Consider the following 19,385-nt stretch of genomic DNA (forward strand, 5'->3'; position numbering starts at 1 on the left):
CATGCATTGCTCTTCCTAGTGTCTCTAGTTTCAATCCACTTGGTAAGGTAGTCTGTGGCTACAATAATATATTGTGTTTGCATCTTGTAAGTAGGTGGTTCTATGGGACCAACAGAGTTGCCCACCATATTCCAGCCATCAAAATTGCTCTAGCCATAGTCTTATGAGAGAAATGGCCCCTTGCGGGCCCCTTGCTAGACCACATGTGCTTGTTACAAGATAGGCATATACTCATTTTCATTAGCACATAGTTTAAGTTGTTGATCCTTTCCTCTTCTATATAGTTGTCAAATGATCATGGTGTAATTTGCAGCCTCCATTTTAATTGCTCTTGTTTGCATTTGCTCACATCTTTGGGGATTTTTTTGTTTATCAAGTACTCCACTAAATATTTGTTCCACTTAGTTGCAATAGATATTCGGAACAAAGTAACATGTGGTATTTCTACCCTCTTTTTGCATTGGGAGCAACTGTCTACATAGGCATGGACATATCTTTTCATGTTAATCCAGTAAAACCCTAACCATGTAAGTCCTTCTAATGTTTTGGACAATTGCAAAATGGATCTGCACTATTGTTGTATGAGCTTGAAGCAGTTAGGTAGCATGTTAATCTAGGCTTATGCACAAAAGTATAATTCTGGCTCTGTTCTTGCGATATATTCTTCCTATCCACAAGTGATACATAGCCGATTTCTTGATCAACCATGGTAGGTAGTGGAATTTGTGAACGTTCTTGTGTTATCATCATCATCAGAGTAACTAGATCCTCCAACCAACAAGGAATCATCACTACTGAGAACAAATATGCATCTAGCAAGTCATCATCAACTATCTTGGGAGGTTCTCCTCGAGGTGATCTGTGACAAGTGATCGACTCTCTAATGCATGATGCCCTTTTTAATAGCCACATTAATATCAAACTCAAGCAAATGATGAACATGTTAAAGTTGACGATGCAAAAGTGCAGAGACCAAGGAGAGAGAGAGAGAGAGAGAGAGAGAGAGAGAGAGAGAGAGAGAGAGAGAGAGAGAGACTCCTGAACCAATCAACCTTGGCGATGAATAATTGAATGTGTGTAATACAATGGAGGCAAGGGGCCGCATTATAGCAATCTCGATAAATTGCCCTACCTAGACTTTGACAAATAAGTAAAATAAATACCTAAAAGCCCAAAAAAAATAAATGGGACTACATTGGTCAGTTCACTTAAGATGCCAAAACTCTAATAACCTCTCTGCAGCTCATAGTGGATATAAATAGTGAGACCAAGTCGATCAAGAAGCTACCATGGACATCCCAGTAGAAGGCCTTGGACTACTACATACACCTCGATCTTGCTACCCTCAATTTTTTTCCTTAGAATAAGACCCAAAGCAACTAACTAAGTACTCATTTGTGCACTTTTCATAGCCGATAGTTGATCATGAATAAATTTTGCCTTCATAAGAAATTATTGCATAGAACTTCCTCGTGGAAAGTGGATGGAAAATAAAATATCCAAGAAGAGGTGATTGCTCACATCATAGAATCCTGATCAAGCATTCCAACAAGATTGAGCCGCATATCATTGGCAGTCTTTAAAGTCTGAATGGTTGGAGCAAAGTACTTTGTAAGAGATTCCAAAATGGCTGATATTGTCTTGCATTAACCACATCCCAATAGACACACGATGTGTCATAAAATCTAATATCTAACCAACCCAAATGATTTTCTCATATTAAATTGATCATTTAATGTGGGATAATAAATGGGAACAAGGGTCAGAATATAGACATGTGCTTATGGATCTATTTCATCACGGGGCCAATGGTAAAAGGGGTCCAAATGAGAGATGATATGTCAAAGAGCAAGGCTAGTTAATGGAGATTAAAAGACCTTAGGGTTAGATTCATTACAAACCTCCAATGGTTATTGTTAAAAAGTCCTTTGAGCTTAGGCAAGCTAGGGTTGAGCTTGAGATGGGAAAGCCGACATAAGCTTGAGGTACTTGTCGTGCTTTATGACTAAGGTGCTTGAGGTGCTTGTCATGCTTGCTGACTAAGGTGCTTGAGGTGATTTTCGTGCTTGATGACTAAGGTGCTTGAGGTGTTGGTCATGCTTGATGAGGAAGGTGCTTGAGAAGCTTCCCATGCATTGGGGGGTAAGGTGCTTGATGAGTAAGGTGCTTGAGTTTAAAAAAAGACCCTACAAAGGAGGGACAAAGCCCCAAAGTTAGGAAAATCTTTGACTTACCCTCCCACTCACCCAAAGGGCACCCCGTTTCTCAAGGGGCATAGGACACATGTCAGACTCTCCCTATGCTTAGCCACATGGTGTGCTTGAATCTTATGTTAAGTATGGAGCCTGATTTACCCTTGTAATTTTCTATGGTAAAAGCGCGCATTTGTAAGGCCCCCATTATGAGGAGAAGCCATCGTGCGTGAAGGAAAATCACTCACCGAAAACCAAAATTTTCACGGACAAGAATCAGGGGCAACTTTAAAGGCCTGAATATTCTTTTTCGCCGGAATATTATGGTCGGACGGCGGCCGAAAAGTGGTCAGAAAACAACCGGTCGGTTGGCCGGTGGCCGGTAGTCAATGGCCGATGGCCGGTGGTCGGAAGTCAATGGCCGGTGGCCGGTGGCCGAATTCAAAAGCGGACTTGTCTTCTCAAGGGCGGCCACACATGGGCGGATTGGAGGGTCCGATTTGGACTTATTCGCACAAGGGCGGCTACACATGGCTGTCTCTCATAAGAGAGGGCAGCCCTTTTGGCCTATAAAAGGAGGCCATTTCTACACACATTTCATAGTGTGAAGTTGATGCAACAACGTGAGTGTGAGGTGGTGAGAGTGAAGCAAGGCGGGAGCTCCATTAAGGGTATAATCCCTTTGTAAACTACTTCTTGTTTTGAAGTACTAAAGCCATTGAGTGGCTGCTTTCCCATGGACGTAGCCCACATTGGGTGAACCACGTATATCATGTGTACTCTCTCTCTCTCTCTCTCTCTCTCTCTCTCTACTCTATAATCTCGTGTATATAAATATGTCTCTCTCCATTAAGTAATCTACTCAATTATCTATTTAGCTACGTCTTATTTCCTAACAACTGGTATCAGAGCAAGGTTTACTCGTAGCTAAATTATCTCAAGGAAAGGATTCCTTGAATTGAGTGGGAGTTATGGCGGAGGAAGGGAAGCTCAAGATTGAGAAGTTCAACGGCAAAAACTACCAACATTGGAAGATGCAGATTGAAGACTATCTCTACCAGAAGGACCTCTATTTGCCACTAGGCGGTCTTGCGAAGAAGCCCGCAACAATGGCAGATGAAGCATGGATTGTCCTTGATCGAAAGGCACTGGGAACAATCCGGTTAAGCTTGGCGTCAACGGTGGCCTTCAATGTTTCGGAGATGAAGACCACAGAGGACTTGATGAAGTCACTTGACGACTTCTACGAGAAACCATCGGCATCCAATAAGGTATTTCTTATGAAGCGCTTGTTCAATCTAAAGATGGCAGAGAATGGTTCAGTTGCAGAACACCTAAATGACTTTAACACAAACATAAGTCAACTTCGATCAATGAAAATCAATTTCGATGATGAAGCGCGAGCTCTCCTTATACTATCATCTCTACCGGATAGTTGGGACAGCCTTGTGATGGCTGTAAGTAATTCTATCTCTGGCACAATTACTCTTAAGTTTGATGATGTTGTGGGTGTTCTCCTAAGCGAGGAAATGCGAAGGAGAAGCACATGCGAATCATCAAGTGCTGCACTATCAGTGGAAACAAGAGGAAGGCTTAAGGAGAGGTTCAAAAACCAAAAGGGTCGTGATCGCTCAAGGCGGAGCAAGCCACGCACAAAGTCAGTTCTTGAATGTTGGAACTGCGGCAAGAAGGGCCACGTCAAGAAGGATTGCTGGTCCAAGAAGAAGAAGGAGATAGAGTCTCAAGACAACAAGCCAACATCGGAGGCCAATGTGGCAGGTAAAGTAGAGCAAGATGCTCTACTTCTCTCATTAGACAATGTGTATAATTCCTGGATAGTAGATTCCAGGGCTTCATTCCATGCGACACCACACAAGCAACATATCCAAGACTACACCAAAGGTAATTTTGGGTATGTATACTTGGGAGATGATGAAGCTTGTGAGATTGTCGGCAAAGGTACAGTGTCTGTCAAAACTGCTAACAGAAATGAATGGAAGCTTAAAGATGTTAGGCATGTTCCTTCTCTTCGCAAAAATTTGATCTCAACAGGACAATTGGACAATGAAGGTCACAACATTGCATTCGGAAACAAACGGTGGAAGATCTCAAAGGGATCTTTGGTGGTTGCCAAGGGTTTCAGCTTGTGCAGCAACTACAGAAGTTGATAGTGCGGTGTGGCGCTACCGACTTGGGCATATGAGTGCCAAAGGAATGCAAATCCTTCAAACAAAGAAGCTTCTACTAGGTTTGAAAGAAGTGGACTTAGAGTTCTGTGAAGATTGTGTTTATGGTAAACAAAAGAGGGTAAAATTTCAAAAATCAGGAAATGAAAGAAAAAATAAAAAACTTGAGTTGGTTCATTCTGATGTTTAGGGTCCTGCAAGTACACCATCACTTGGTGGCTCATTGTACTATGTAACATTCATAGACGATGCGACTAGAAAAACATGGGTTTATGTCATGAAGAATAAATCCGATGTATTTTCCATATTTCAAAGGTGGAAAGCCTTTGTGGAGAATAAAACAGGTACCAAGGTTAAATGCCTCAGATCAGACAATGGAGGCGAATATTGCAGCCAAGCTTTTGAAAGCCTTTGTGCTAGCAATGGCATTCGGAGGCAAAGGACAACCCCAAGGACACCTCAACAAAATGGGATTTCGGAAAGGATGAACAGGACAATCATGGAACGAGCACGAAGCATGCGGCTACATGCAGACCTACCGCTTGAGCTTTGGGCGGAAGCTGTAAGTACGTCTGTGTACTTAATCAATCGGTCACCCTCAACGGCATTGGATGGGGGAGTTCCAGAAAAGGCATGGACAGGTAAACCGGTGAATTATGCATTTCTCAAAGTGTTTGGGTGTGAGGCTTTCATGCACATAGATAGAAGCCTAAGATCAAAGTTAGATGCAAAGTCCAAAAAGTGTTTCTTCATTGGATATGGAGAAGGAGACTTTGGGTATCGCCTATGGAATCCTGAAGATGGTAAAATCTTCAGGAGTAGGGATGTAATTTTTAACGAACAAAATATGTACAAAGATTACTTGGAAAGAAAACAAACAAAAGAAACAGGTGATGAGTACATGGAGCTTGAGGACGGTGAAGACTCAAAGACTGCAAACGGTGACAATGTGCAACAACATCAACCAAATGAGGAGCCTCAACCTATTCCGAAGATCTACAAGAGCAAGTAGACCTCCAGAAAGGTTTGTTCCTTCCTTCAACCATCTCTTGATCTCAGATTCTGGAGAGCCGGAATCATATGAAGAAGCTATGCAACATGAATCCAAAGAAGAATGGACGAAGAGCATGCAAGTGGAGATGGACTCACTACATCGCAACCAAACATGGGAGTTGGTTGAGTTGCCTAAAGGTAAGCGGGCACTTCAAAACAAATGGGTGTACAAGCTAAAGGAAGAAGAAGGTAGGAAGAAAAGGTCAAGTCTAGGCTTGTGGTAAAAGGTTTTTCTCAAAAGAAAGGTATTGACTTCAATGAAATATTTTCTCCTGTTGTAAAAATGAACTCAATTAGGCTTGTCTTAAGCCTTGTGGCTGCTCATGATCTAAATCTCGAGCAAATGGATGTAAATACGGCATTCCCTCACGGTGACTTAGAGGAGGAAATCTACATGCTTCAACCAAAGGGGTATGAAGTAAAAGGTAAGGAGAAAATGGTTTGCAGATTAAAGAAGAGCTTGTATGGTTTAAAGCAAGCATAAAGACAATGGTACTTGAAGTTTGATCGATGGATGTTGGATCATGGATTCACAAGATGCAAATCGGATCACTGCGTCTACACGGAGAATTTGGGAGATGAGAAATTCATCATCCTAATGTTGTATGTTGATGACATGTTGATTGCAAGTGCTAACATGCAGGACATCAAAGACCTAAAAGAGGAGCTGTCCAAATCTTTTTCAATGAAAGATTTAGGTGCTGCAAAGAGGATACTTGGTATGAAAATATCAAGGGACAGGACGAAGAAGACAATAAAGCTATCTCAAGAAGATTACATCAAGAAGGTACTAGAAAGGTTTGCAATGCAAAATGCAAAACCAGTTTCTACACCTTTGGCTGGTCATTTTAAACTAACGAAGGATATGTGTCCAAAGACACAAGAGGAGATAGCCTATATGTCTAAAGTTCCATATGCTGCAGCGGTAGGTTCTCTAATGTATGCTATGGTATGGACAAGGCCAGACATTGCACATGCAATGGGAGTTGTGAGTAGGTTCATGGACAACCCAAGTAAAGAGCATCGGCAAGCTGTGAAGTGGATACTTAGGTATCTAAAAGGGACAACAACAAATGCTTTGTATTTTGGAGGAACTGATATTTTTCTAGAAGGGTATGCTGATGCAGATATGGCAGGTGACAAAGATATTCGAAGGAGCACTACTGGCTATGTGTTCACGGTTGGAGGCACAGCAGTAAGCTGGGCTTCAAAGCTGCAGAAAGTGGTTTCACTTTCTACCACGGAAGCAGAGTATGTAGCAATGACGGAGGCAAGCAAAGAAATTCTGTGGCTTCACCGATTCTTAGAAGAGCTTGGATTCAAACAAGGCAATTGTGTCTTGTACAGTGATAGCCAAAGCGCTATCCATCTTGCGAAGAACTCAGCCTTTCATTCAAGGACAAAGCACATTGAGGTGAGATATCACTTCATACGCACTCTTTTGGAAGAGGGACAACTAAAGCTAGGAAAGGTGCATACAAGTGAAAATCCTGCAGACATGTTTACAAAGGTGGTCAACAAGGAGAAGTTGAGCTTTTGCTCATCTTCAATCGGCATTCAAGGATAAGAAGCCAGAATGGAAAGTAGTCACAGGTTTGGTTTGGAGATCAGTCTCCAAGTGGGAGATTGTTAAGTATGGAGCCTGATTTACCCTTGTAATTTTCTGTGGTAAAAGCGCACATTTGTAAGGCCCCCATTATGAGGAGAAGCCATCGTGCGTGAAGGAAAATCACTCACCGGAAACCAAAATTTTCACGGACAAGAATCAGGGGCAACTTTAAAGGCCTCGGGGGCGGAGGCCCCTGGGACTTTTTTTCGTCGGAATATTATGGCCTGACGGCGGCCGGAAAGTGGTCGGAAAACAACCGGTCGGTTGGCCGGTGGCCGGTAGTCAATGGCCGATGGCCGGTGGTCGGAAGTCAATGGCTGGTGGCCGGTGGCCGAATTCAAAAGCGGACTTGTCTTCTCAAGGGCGGCCACACATGGGCGGATTGGAGGGTCCGATTTGGACTTATTCGCACAAGGGCGGCTACACATGGCTGTCTCTCATAAGAGAGGGCAGCCCTTTTGGCCTATAAAAGGAGGCCATTTCTACACACATTTCATAGTGTGAAGTTGATGCAACAAGGTGAGTGTGAGGTGGTGAGAGCGAAGCAAGGCGGGAGCTCCATTAAGGGTATAATCCCTTTGTAAACTACTTCTTGTTTTGAAGTACTAAAGCCATTGAGTGGCTGCTTTCCCGTGGACGTAGCCCACATTGGGTGAACCACGTATATCATGTGTACTCTCTCTCTCTCTCTCTACTCTATAATCTTGTGTATATAAATCTGTCTCTCTCCATTAAGTAATCTACTCAATTATCTATTTAGCTACGTCTTATTTCCTAACATCCTATTGGTTGGGCTAAAGAGGGGTCCACTGATCTTCTAATTCCATTCAACAAATATCTAACTATTTTCAAGCTCTCTCTCTCTCTCTCTCTCTAAGGGGTACTGAGGACACTTGTCCAAAGACTACCCATGTACTTGAAATGCATGGTGCATATGATTGGCTAGGGGGAGAGGGGTCCAATGAGCTTGAGGCTTGAGCAAAAATGAGGGCTCACCCAAAGCAAGAAAGGGGTATGCTTGGGGGGATATACACCTCTCACACACTCATTTTTTTCAAGTATTCTCACTTGGTGAAAGTAGAGGAACTCCATCTCCTTCTCTAAGCTTGTTGAGAAGTTGAGAGCCTACACCAATACTCTTGGCTGTGGAATACAAATACCAAGAGCCATGCTTCAATGCTTAAGCTTGCCATCTTCTCCACCTTCATTACTATGATATTATGTATGCTAGCAAGAGGAGTGATGATAAGTGAGGAGCTATTTCTTTCTCCTATGGAATGTTTCTTCTTCCTCTTCCCTACCCTCATTCTCTGCTAGCTCTCTCCACCTTCCAAGGTGTTTGAGGCCTTGGGATATTTAATGCTTTCTACAAAGTTTATGTTATGCTCGTGATGCCTGAAACTGTTCATCTTCATTGCATCACCTAGGTCACAAGGAACATAAAGATTGTACTGTACCAAGTCTTCTTGCTGGGAGAAATTATAATACAAATGCCTATCGGAGGGGGGACTGGCTCCGCATAAATTTGGTCCTCAATGGTTGTCAGGTTCTCTAAACTCTCTCTTGCAAAAGTATTGTTCATGCCAAGTTAACTAAGTACCATGTTTATGTTGCTACCATCAATTAAGTTCACCCGCTATGCTCACAAAGTAACCTCACAAAAGTCCTTTATCTAATTTCCTAATTCCTCTTCTTTCAAAGTTCATAGGCCATTTCCATTACATTGATATCAGAGTATTTGGTTTCTCTTTTCTTGCTTAAGAAGAGAGGTCCTTAAGTAGCCTATCAATGGTTGATTTTGTTGATTATATTAGGGTAAGTGGGATTGGGATCTATTATCAGTTTTGTTTAGCCCACTATGTGGGATATGGTGCACACCTCTGGATCTTTGGTTTTAATAATGGAGTCTTTTTAGACTTGCCTATGGCTTTACCATTATTGAGCCATAAGAAGTCCAAAAGGAGCTATCTCTTGGCAGCTTTGCTATGTTAGACCCACTCCACTACTCTCTTTTATTAACCAATTCGAGCCATGGGTGTGGATGCTTAAGTACTGATTTTCAAAGGCTAAGAGGAGTAGCAACTAAGGTTTTGAATTGCCAAAGAATGCACTAAGTAAACACACAAACTTTGTTAACATGGCTGACAATAACCAAGAGAGTAGAATGAGCATTGATAATTTTGATTTTGCACATGAAGGTTCTAATGATGATGCCCCCATGTTTGTTAATTATCTTGTTACTAGGTTGCAACAAGCTATGTGCAACCCCGCTTTGCAAGCCAAAGTTACTCAAAAACTTTGTGCTTATGGGATTTCCTTTCCTCTCTAAGAGGAGAGAGAGAGCTTAGGAGGCCTCTTGATGAGACCCCCAAAAGAAGACTCTCTCCCATACAAGAGGAGTAATTCAAAGAACAAGAAAGTAATGAATCCCTAAGTTCCTCTGAAGATGTGGCTCCATGAAGACGGCGGACTAAACGATTGCCAACTCCTCCCAAGAGGAAACAGTCAACCCATAGTCCTTCTCCTTGTCACTCCAAAAGGGAAGAGAGGAAAATTCTCGTTCTTCTTCACCTTTCTCCTCTTCCGATGAAAGCTACGACTATTCTCCTAGAGAATACAAGAGGGGAGGACATCTCAAATCTTACCCTGCATGGCAAAGGTCACAAAAGCTCAAGAAGTTCAAAGAGGGAGGGAAGAGTATCTCTTTTCTCACCTATGATGGAACCTTTGGTGCTACCGACAAAGTATTGGCTTTCATCCAACAATTTGATGTGGCCTTTGGAGACGAGGGATTCACAGAGTCCTCAAAGCTATGCCATGTAGCTATGCACTTCCAAAAATTGGCTCATCAATGGTGGGCTAGCCTTTGTGGCAACGGCAAAGCCCCAAAGACATGAAAAACTCTATGAGTTTCCATCATGAAGCAGTTCCTTGCAAGCGATGTAAAGGACAAAGTGCTCACAAAATGGCACAGTTTGAAGCTTCTTTCTCATGAGTCTATCCACAAATATGTGGACAAGTTTTGGGATTTACATCTCAAGGCTACTGTCTTTCAAAAGATAGACTTCACCAAGCAAAAGAATCAATTATGTGCGGGATTACCTGAAGAGATAGCCAAGTACGTCAATTGCCATAGACCTAGTTCTATTCATTAAAGCAATCAACCACACTATGGTTGCTTCGCGCATCAATTTCCAACAAGGGGCTAGATGGAATGTCAAACCCATGGAAAGCAAACAAAAGTGATACAAAGGGAAAACCCAATGCCCAAAATTCTTCTCGAGGCCATTCCAAAAATAACAACAAATCGGTCCAAGGAGAAGGGAGTTTACAAAGGTTTAAAAAATCTCTCTTCTAAAGAGTTTGAAGCTTTTCGCAACGAGGACCATAAGTGTTTTAAGTGTGGGGAGCAAAGACATGGTTATTGTTCTTGCCCCAAGAGAAATGCCCGCAATGAGACTCCTAGAGCTTCCACTATCAAAGCTTCAAAAGAGGATGCTCATTGCAAAGAATCACCTCTCTCCTATGCTTGGGGAAAGGTAAGGGAGCATGATGCCTTCATTTTGTTTGACCCTGGCTCTACTCACAACTTCATATCAATAGAGTTAGCCACCAAGTTGAGCATTCAAGCTTTTGAGATGGGAGATATTATAACGGTTGACACAGCTTTCAAGGGACAAGCAGCCTCTGTTACTCCCTTAATTGGGAAATTGAGGCTTCATGCCCAAATCTATGTCGACAAAGAAGACTTCTTTATCTCTCCTCTCCAACATGAGGATGCTATCCTAGGGGCGCCATGGTTCAACCGCATGGCTACCAACATGAAGTTCCCTGAAAGGAGAATCTACTTCACCTACAGGGGAAAGAATATGTATATAGATGCTAGTGAGTCTGGTCGTACTATACCACTTGTAAATCCTCTTGCTCATGATAAATCAATGAAGAGCTCAGTTTTTGCATACATGATTTTTGTCAAAGAGTCCCTAAAAGATCCTAATGTTTCATCAAATGTAAATGATAGAAATCAAGAAGAGTTAGACTTGTCGAATTTTCTAAAAGGATTCCAAGATGTGTTCATCGATGGTATCCCTGTGGAATTACCTCCAAAACGAGGGGATGATGACCATGGAATTGAGCTTCTACCAGGAAGCTCACCGCCTAACAAGCCTCCTTATCGATTTTCCCAAGCTCAACAAGAGGAGATCATGAGGCAAGTACAAAAATTGCTAGACAAAAGGATGGTGAGGCCTAGCTCCTCTCCCGTTTGTTCTTCAATCCTTGTAGTGCAAAAGAAAGATGGTACATACTGTATGTGTGTGGACTATTGCACACTAAACCATATCACTATCAAAATAGATTTCCCGTACCTCGGGTAGATCTATTTGATAAGCTACAAGGCTCTACCTACTTCAATAGGATTGACCTTAAAAGTGGCTACCATCAAATAAGGATAGTGAATGAAGACTACGTTTCGTACAACGTTTGGCTTTTATGAATATCTAGACAAGCATGACAAGCATGATAAGCACCTCAAGCACCTTAGTCATCAAACACGACAAGCACCTCAAGAACCTTAGTCAGCAAGCACGACAAGCACTTGAAGCTTAGGTCGGGTTCCCACCTCAAGCTCAACCCTAGCTTGCCTAAGGTCAAAGGACTTTTAACACTAACCATTGGAGGTCTTTAATGAAGCTAACCCTAAGGTCTTTTAAGTTCCATTAACTAGCCTTGCTCTTTGATAGACCATCTCTCATTTAGACCCCTTTTACCATTGGCCCCATGTTGAGATAGATCCGTAAGCACATGTCTATATTCTAACCCTTGTTCCCGTTTATTATCCCACATTAAATGATCAGTTTAATATGAGAAAATCATTTGGGCTAGCTAGATATTAGATTTTATGACATTACCTCTCTCTTGAGATCATAGTCAGCCTCGACTATGAGGTAGAAGAGATAAATCCTTAGTCATTAGTCAATTTTTCTTAGCGGGTAGAGGATCTCTTTTTACCCTATGACATCATTCTAAGATGGATGAATAATGCATCTGGTGATTGGGAAACATAGCTACCACAATCATGTTTGCTCTTTAGTCCATTTCATTCTCCCAAATAGAGTGACAAATTCTACTTGGTGTTTGAGAGACGTCGTCATCAAAAACATGATTCTAAGTATGCATACTGATTAAATTTGTCTTCAATAAAAAGAGCAATAGTCTTATAAGACAAAAACATTGATCATGTAGCATTGTAAGCATTGACAAGGTTCATACTATCCTTAAGTTGTATTCCTTGCATCCATCTAGCATCTTCAAAAGGATAATTTTTGAACTTAATAAGCTACCATCAGATAATCTTACCATGTCTATAGTACCTTGTCTTCATGCCGAAGTATAGCTTCGGGTTGTAGCACCTCTTCTTGGTCTTCCATTTTGAGAGGGCCTTCAATAATTGGTTTACTTGGTGGCTCTCCTTTGTAGGGCTTAAGTAGGCTCACATGAAAAGCATTGTGTATGAGCCAATGGTTGGGCAACTTTAGTTGATAAGCCATCTCATTGATTGGCTTTAAAATTTGAAAAGAACCATAGTATCTTTTGCTAGTTTAGCATAATACTTTTGATAGCCCGTAGGATTTTTTCCCATCATTTGCCTCAATCGAGCCTTGGGAAACTTAAGTAAGACCCAATAATCTTCTTTGAATGTTAAGGCCCTTCTGTGCTTGTCAGCAGTAGCTTTTAGCCTTTGTTTTTGAGAGATGGATATAGCCTCCTTAATCTTTTGAAAAGATTCTTGCAAGTCACGGCTATACTCATTGGCATCAAAGATTTTCCCATGTACTTTAAGTAGCAAGGGACTTTTAGGTCTTCCCTCTATGATTTCAAAAGGTTATTTTCCCATAGAAATAAGGACAATATTACTGTACATATACTCTACAAGAGGTAAGTACTTTTTCCATAGTGAGCATTGATCTACTTCTGTAATAGAGGTCTTTAGTAGATCAAGAATTGTAAGATTGGCTATCTCACTTTGGCCATCCGTTTGTGGGTGATAGGCCGAAGAGAAATTCAATCTTGTACCTTTCCAGAAATTACTAGTCATTCTAGGATCTCTATCTGACACGATGTATGTTGGCAATCCATGTTGTTTGAAAATCTGAGATATGAAGAGAGTTTCCATTTGGTGTGCCTTAATAGTATTTTTGACAGGAATAAAGTGTGTCTGCTTGCTAAACCTGTCAACTATTGTCCATATTCCCGTATTCCCATGGATAGACTTGGTTAATTCAAAGATAAAATCCATGGATATACTCTCCCATGTTGAATTAGGGGTTGGCAATGGTTGGAGTAATCCAAGTTGCTTCCCTCTATCATACTTAGTTTTTTGTCATACCACACATTTTGAAACATACTCTTGTATGTCCACTTTCATTGGTAGGCCAATAAAAGTACGTCTCTACTCCTCAAAGACAAAGAGTAGGTTAAATGCCTCTATGCCCCGCATAGGGAGGAGCATGGGATTCATACATGACTTTCTCACGAAGGGAGTGGGTAACACATAGCCTATTTCCATGGACAAGATAACCATCATGCAAGGTGAATGGTTCCTCTTTCTTCCCCAAAGCAAGGGCTGACATTATGTCTTTAAAGTTAGGGTCAGTATCATACTCATCTATCATAGAAGATAGATCATTGTGAGTTGCTAGCTTCTCATAAATGCATAAGACCTGTTCATCCCTATTGAGCCTTTGGAACTCCTATGCTATGTCATGCCCTTCTTGAAGCAAGACTACTCCAAGGCAATCACCACAAGAATCACATTGGACCTCAAATGGCTTTGAAAGACTCGGAAGCATTATGACTGGTTGGGAGGTAAGCTTCTCTTTGAGCTTGTCAAAAGCATTTTGCTCCTTAGCAATCCATGAATACTTAATGTTCTTCTTTGTTAAGTCATGTAATGGTCCTGCTATTGACTGGTTGGGAGGTAAGCTTCTCTTTGAGCTTGTCAAAAGCATTTTGCTCCTTAGCAATCCATGAATACTTAATGTTCTTCTTTGTTAAGTCATGTAATGGTATTTCTATGAAGCGCCTATAGAGGAAGGTGCTTGAGAAGCTTCCCATGAGTGGGGGGTAAGGTGCTTGAGTCAAAAAAAGACCCTACAAAGGAGGGGAAAAGCCCCAAAGTTAGGGGAATCTTTGACTTAACCTCCCACTCACCCAAAGGGCACCCCCTTTCTCAAGGGGCACATGGACACATGTCAAACTCTCCCTATGCTTAGCCACATGGTGTGCTTGAATCCTATTGGCTGGGCTAAAGAGGGGCCCAATGAGCTTCTAGTTTAATTCAACAAATATCTCGATATTTTCAAGCTCTCTCTCTCTAAGGGGTAAGGAGGACACTTGTCCAAAGACTACCCATATACTTGAAATGCATGGTGCATATGATTGCCTAGGGGGAGAGGGGTCCAATGAGCTTGAGGCTTGAGCAAAAAGGAGGGCTCGCCCAAAGCAAGCAAGGGGTATGCTTGGGGGGTATACACCTCACACACACTCATTTTTTTCAAGTATTCTCACTTGGTGAAAGTAGAGGAACCCCATCTCCTTCTCCAAGCTTGTTGAGAAGTTGAAAGCCTACACCAACACTCTTGGCTATGGAATGCAAATCCAACCAAGATCCATTCTTCAATGCTTAAGCTCTCCACCTTCATTACTATGATATTATGTATGCTAGCAAGAAGAGTGATGATAAGTGAGGAACTATTTCTTTCTCCTATGGAATGTTTCTTCTTCCTCTTCCCTACCCTCATTTCCCGCTAGCTCTCTCCACCTTCGAAGGTGTTTGAGGCCTTGGGACTGAGGCTTGGGATAGTTAATGCTTTCTACAAAGTTTATGTTATGTTCGTGATGCATGAAGCTTTCCATATTCATTGCATCACCTAGGTCACAAGGAACACAAAGATTGTATTGTACCAAGTCTCTCTTGATGGGAGAAACTATAATACAAATGCCAATTGAAGGGGGGACCGGCTCCGCATAAATCCGGTCCTCAACGGTTCTCATGTTCTCTAAACTCTCTCTCTTGCAAAAGTAGGTGCGTTATGTGCCAGATCTGAGACGGGATTTGATCTCAGTCAGACAGTTACGGGATAGTGGATGTCGGGTATCGCTGCTTGAGCGATCTTTTGTGATGCATTTGGGTTCGCTAGTGATTGCGAGAGGTGCCAGGAGTGGTACAAGTTACCCATTGCATGTGTATCACGGGAGAGACAGTGTTGTCTCTGTGATCACGCAACCAGGTAGAGAGCGAGAGAGCACGCGAGTCTCTTTTGCTTGTGGGTTGCAGGATGCTTTGCATGGAGTGCAGAGTAGTGAGCTCGTTGTGCACACGGTTGGGGCACGACTTGAGCAGTCACACAGAGAGGTGACAGAGTCAGACATGCATGCTTTGCTAGTGACTGAGCAAAGCAGAGAGTCAGTTGTGCGAGATGCTTCTATGCAGGATAGACAAGTAGAGCGGTCTTGCTCTAGTGAGTCACGACAGGAGATCGTTGTGCAAGAGTCTATGCATACGGAGTTAGAGCATGAGAGCTCTAGTGAGTCACAGCAGATTGAGTGGTCATGTTTGCTGTGGATGATTGCAGAGGAGACTGAGATGTCAGCAATTATGCAGTCATTCCTTTCTATGCTCGACAGTGAGCATGGGGATATAGTTGTGCAGAATATGTCTTCCAGCAGACATCTAGAGCAGCTGGTTTGCTCTGAGGTTGCACGACAGGTTGATGCGTCTTTTGCGGACAGTCAGGAGATGCATGTGGCTGACACGCCTTGTCAGTTAGAGATGCCTATTTCCAAGGATATATATGTTGATGCATGCTCCGTAGAGCTAGCAGGGCCCGCTAGCATTGCATCGGCATTCGGTGGTCTCATGTATGAGATGTTGATCTTGAGACCGGATATCGCAGCTGCAGTGGGAGCATTTGCAGTTGGGGTTGTTAGTCGTTTGTTGACTGATGATGGCATAGTGCATGAGGGAGATATGCAGGTATTGCGTACATACTTGCAGTACGTGTGTGGTACGTCTGGTGGTGTATGGACTTACACGGGAGCAGGACAGCCGGATGCACATGATCATAGCCAACCAGTGGGCATCGGTTGAGAGCAGTTTTCTCTCACCTTTTGTAGTATTTAGACTAGGTTCCCTTGCTTAAAGGCACAGTCGCCTTTAAGTGGGAGGTTGTTGGGGTATAGGCGTCTGTGCCTTGCCCGACCGCCCAGAGTCTGGGCGCCCACTGACTTGTATACCTTATACATAGCATAATTGTATAGGGGGCTGCTCACTCTTTGGAGTCTCCCCACCCACATCGTGTGTGTCTTCTTCTCTCTCTCTCACTCTCCGTCTGTGGTGCTCCCCGATCCCCTTCATGTAATACAATGGAAGCAAGGGGTTGTATATATAGAAACCTCAGTAAATTGCACTACCCAGACTTTGACATAAATAATTACCAAAAGGCCAAAATAAATAATGGGACCACATTGGGCGATTCACTTGAGATGCCAAAACTCTAATAGAACCATCTTAAAATTTACCTCTAGTATTACATGGTCTATTGAGAGATAAAGGAGAGCTTGGTGGTACACAAAGAAGACAAACTTAATAGCCTAATGCTTGAACTTTTTGACTGCATAGACCATTCCATGCCTTTGTCTCTCTATTGTGGTATAATTCTTTTCGGTGGTGTTCAATTTCTTGCTAGCATATGAGATGGAAAAATCCATGGTTCTCTCTCCTAGTTGTGCCAATATGCTACCGATAGAAAAATTTCAAGCATCAACATGCACATGGAAAATTTTATCAACTCTAGAGTCTTCAAAATAGGTACCGAAGACAAAAATCACTTGAGCTTTTGGAACGACTCTTTGCACTTGTTAATCCATACAAACTGAGTGATAAGGCCATAAATGGATATATATATAAATCTTCAATAGTATCCACAATGTCCCATGAATGCTTGAACTTCCCTAACATTCGTTGGTCTAGGAATTTCACCAATCACTGTCACTTTTTCTATATCCGTGGTAATTTCATTTTTTAAAACAAAATGTTCGAGAATTTTTACTTGTCTAACCATAAATACACATTTCTCATGATTTAAATAAATCCCATATACATGGCATTTCTCAAAGACATTCTTGAGATGCTTAAAATGGTATAGTCTTTTTTATGAATGCACGCACAAGTCATCCATATAAACTTCTAAGAAGTTTCTCAAGTATTCTTTGAATGCATTTGTCAACCCAAAGTGCATATTCCCCATTCCATGGCAAAAATAGTTTTCTTTCTGGTCTTTTGGATCAATGGTTAGTTGATTGTAACTGAAGAACCCATCCAAGAAGCTATAAGCCTCTTTTCTAGCCACCCTTTCTAGAACAAGATCATTGATAAAAAGGGGATGATTATCTCTTACGGTTGTAGCATTCACCTTCTTGAGGTTAACACACACTCTCAATTTACTACTTTTCTTTGGTACCACCACAATTGGTGACACCTAGTCACTGTGTTCTATTTCATAGATGAAGTCCACCTCCTTGAATTTTTCAATCTCTTCCTTGATATTTTTTGAAAAGTCTCATTATAGATATAGAATCTTTGTCTACTTGGCTTAGCATAATCTCTCATGGGTATAGTATGCTGATAGATGTCAAGGTCTACTCCTTTGAGACCTTTATAAGACTGTGCAAAAAAATCCTCATATTACTTTAAGGTTTTGCCATGGGGCTGCTTTGCCTACCGCAAGATACCCTTTGGATTGGTGAATGCCTATGCGACTTTCCAAGATTGGATGAATAGGGTATTCCATACTTGGGTAAGTTTATCAAAGTTTTAATGGATGATATTGGGTGCTACAGTCTTGGGTGATGCACCCTTTTAAGAAACTATTTATATAACATGAGTTCAAAGGGTTATCGTATTGAAAAAACCCCTTTACTTACATGGTTAAGGTAATAAAATGACCCCTTTTTCTCTAAAAACTTATGGATTTTACCCATTCATTTGAACTCACGTGGTAACTTACATGTCTAAGAGGTGAACCCCCGAGGCTATAGTTCAAGGGAAAATCATCCGTCCAAGTTAAAGTTATGTTTTCAAAGGCTAGATGAAGAAGGTGATCAATTGAATCCCAAGAAGTGCAAGTTGGCTCAACCGTGGGTTATTTGTTGGGTCATGTGGTCTCACAAAATGGTATGGAGGTCGATCCAGAGAAGGTAAAAGCTTGGTTTTCATGGAGCCTCCCACCAATGCAGCAAGTTTCATTTATGCACAAGTTGAAGTATTTTTCTAGGTTTTTTTGGATGCTTTCACAGGAATGAAGATACACATATAGCCTTTAATCGCGTGAAGGAGATTCTTTGTCAATTGCTAATAGTTTTTCTTCCCAACAATGAGGATGACTTCTATATCACTATGATGGTAGGCACTAATGCTATTGGTGTTGTTTTGATGCAGAAAGTGGAGAGGTACTATAAACCTGTTTATTTTGATAGTCGTGTAATTAGCCCAAGAGAAAGGACTTACACTGAAGTAGAGCAGTGGGTGATGACTCAAGGATTTGAATGAAGGAAGTTTAAAGTGTATTTGATCATTTGTAAGCTCTATGTGCTCACATTCAACAACCTATTGCCTGAAGTGGTGCTCTATCTAAAGCCAGGAAGACATATTAGGAAGTGGGTACTATGGTTGCAAGAGTTCAAGATCGACCGCATGAGTCGGTCTCATCCACATATCCTCAACACCTGCAAACCAATCTTTCATCTCTTAACCTTCACTTTCATCATTCTTCTCCTTTGAAGTGTCATTTCCATTCGAGTCCAAGCCACTAAGGGCATAGTCCATCTCCAATAACCGATCACCCCCAAGCTTTTGAAAGAAGGAACTATCCACTTGGGCATTCCATCTTGAAGATCTGGCTGCTCATTCAAATCCCATTGCACCCTTGCCCCTTCATTGAAGTACATCCTTGGCCCTATTTGCCACCGAAGTTTGAAGCCCTGCTTAGAACTCCCCAGCATGTTTGGGAATAGATCCTCCCCAAGCATCTGAGATGGAGGACGCGGGCCACTTGGGCATTTCATCTTGAAAACGCAGCTACTCATTCAAATCTCATTGCAATTTTGCCCCTCATTGAAGTGCATCCCTTACCCTGTTCGCTACCAGGGTTTCCTAGTCTTGGAATTTCTGTTGGATCTGCCTCTCCCGTTTCCATGTTGTAGCTTACAAGCCCTCTGATCTCAGTGGTTGAGGCAGTCTTGTTGCATGCCATGTCCGGTGTCCTCCCTTTCCCGTGTGTTTCA

This window comes from Adiantum capillus-veneris, chromosome 15, assembly GCF_014529385.1.
Source record: "Adiantum capillus-veneris isolate H3 chromosome 15, ASM1452938v2, whole genome shotgun sequence".
In the NCBI taxonomy this organism is placed as follows: Eukaryota; Viridiplantae; Streptophyta; class Polypodiopsida; order Polypodiales; family Pteridaceae; genus Adiantum; species Adiantum capillus-veneris.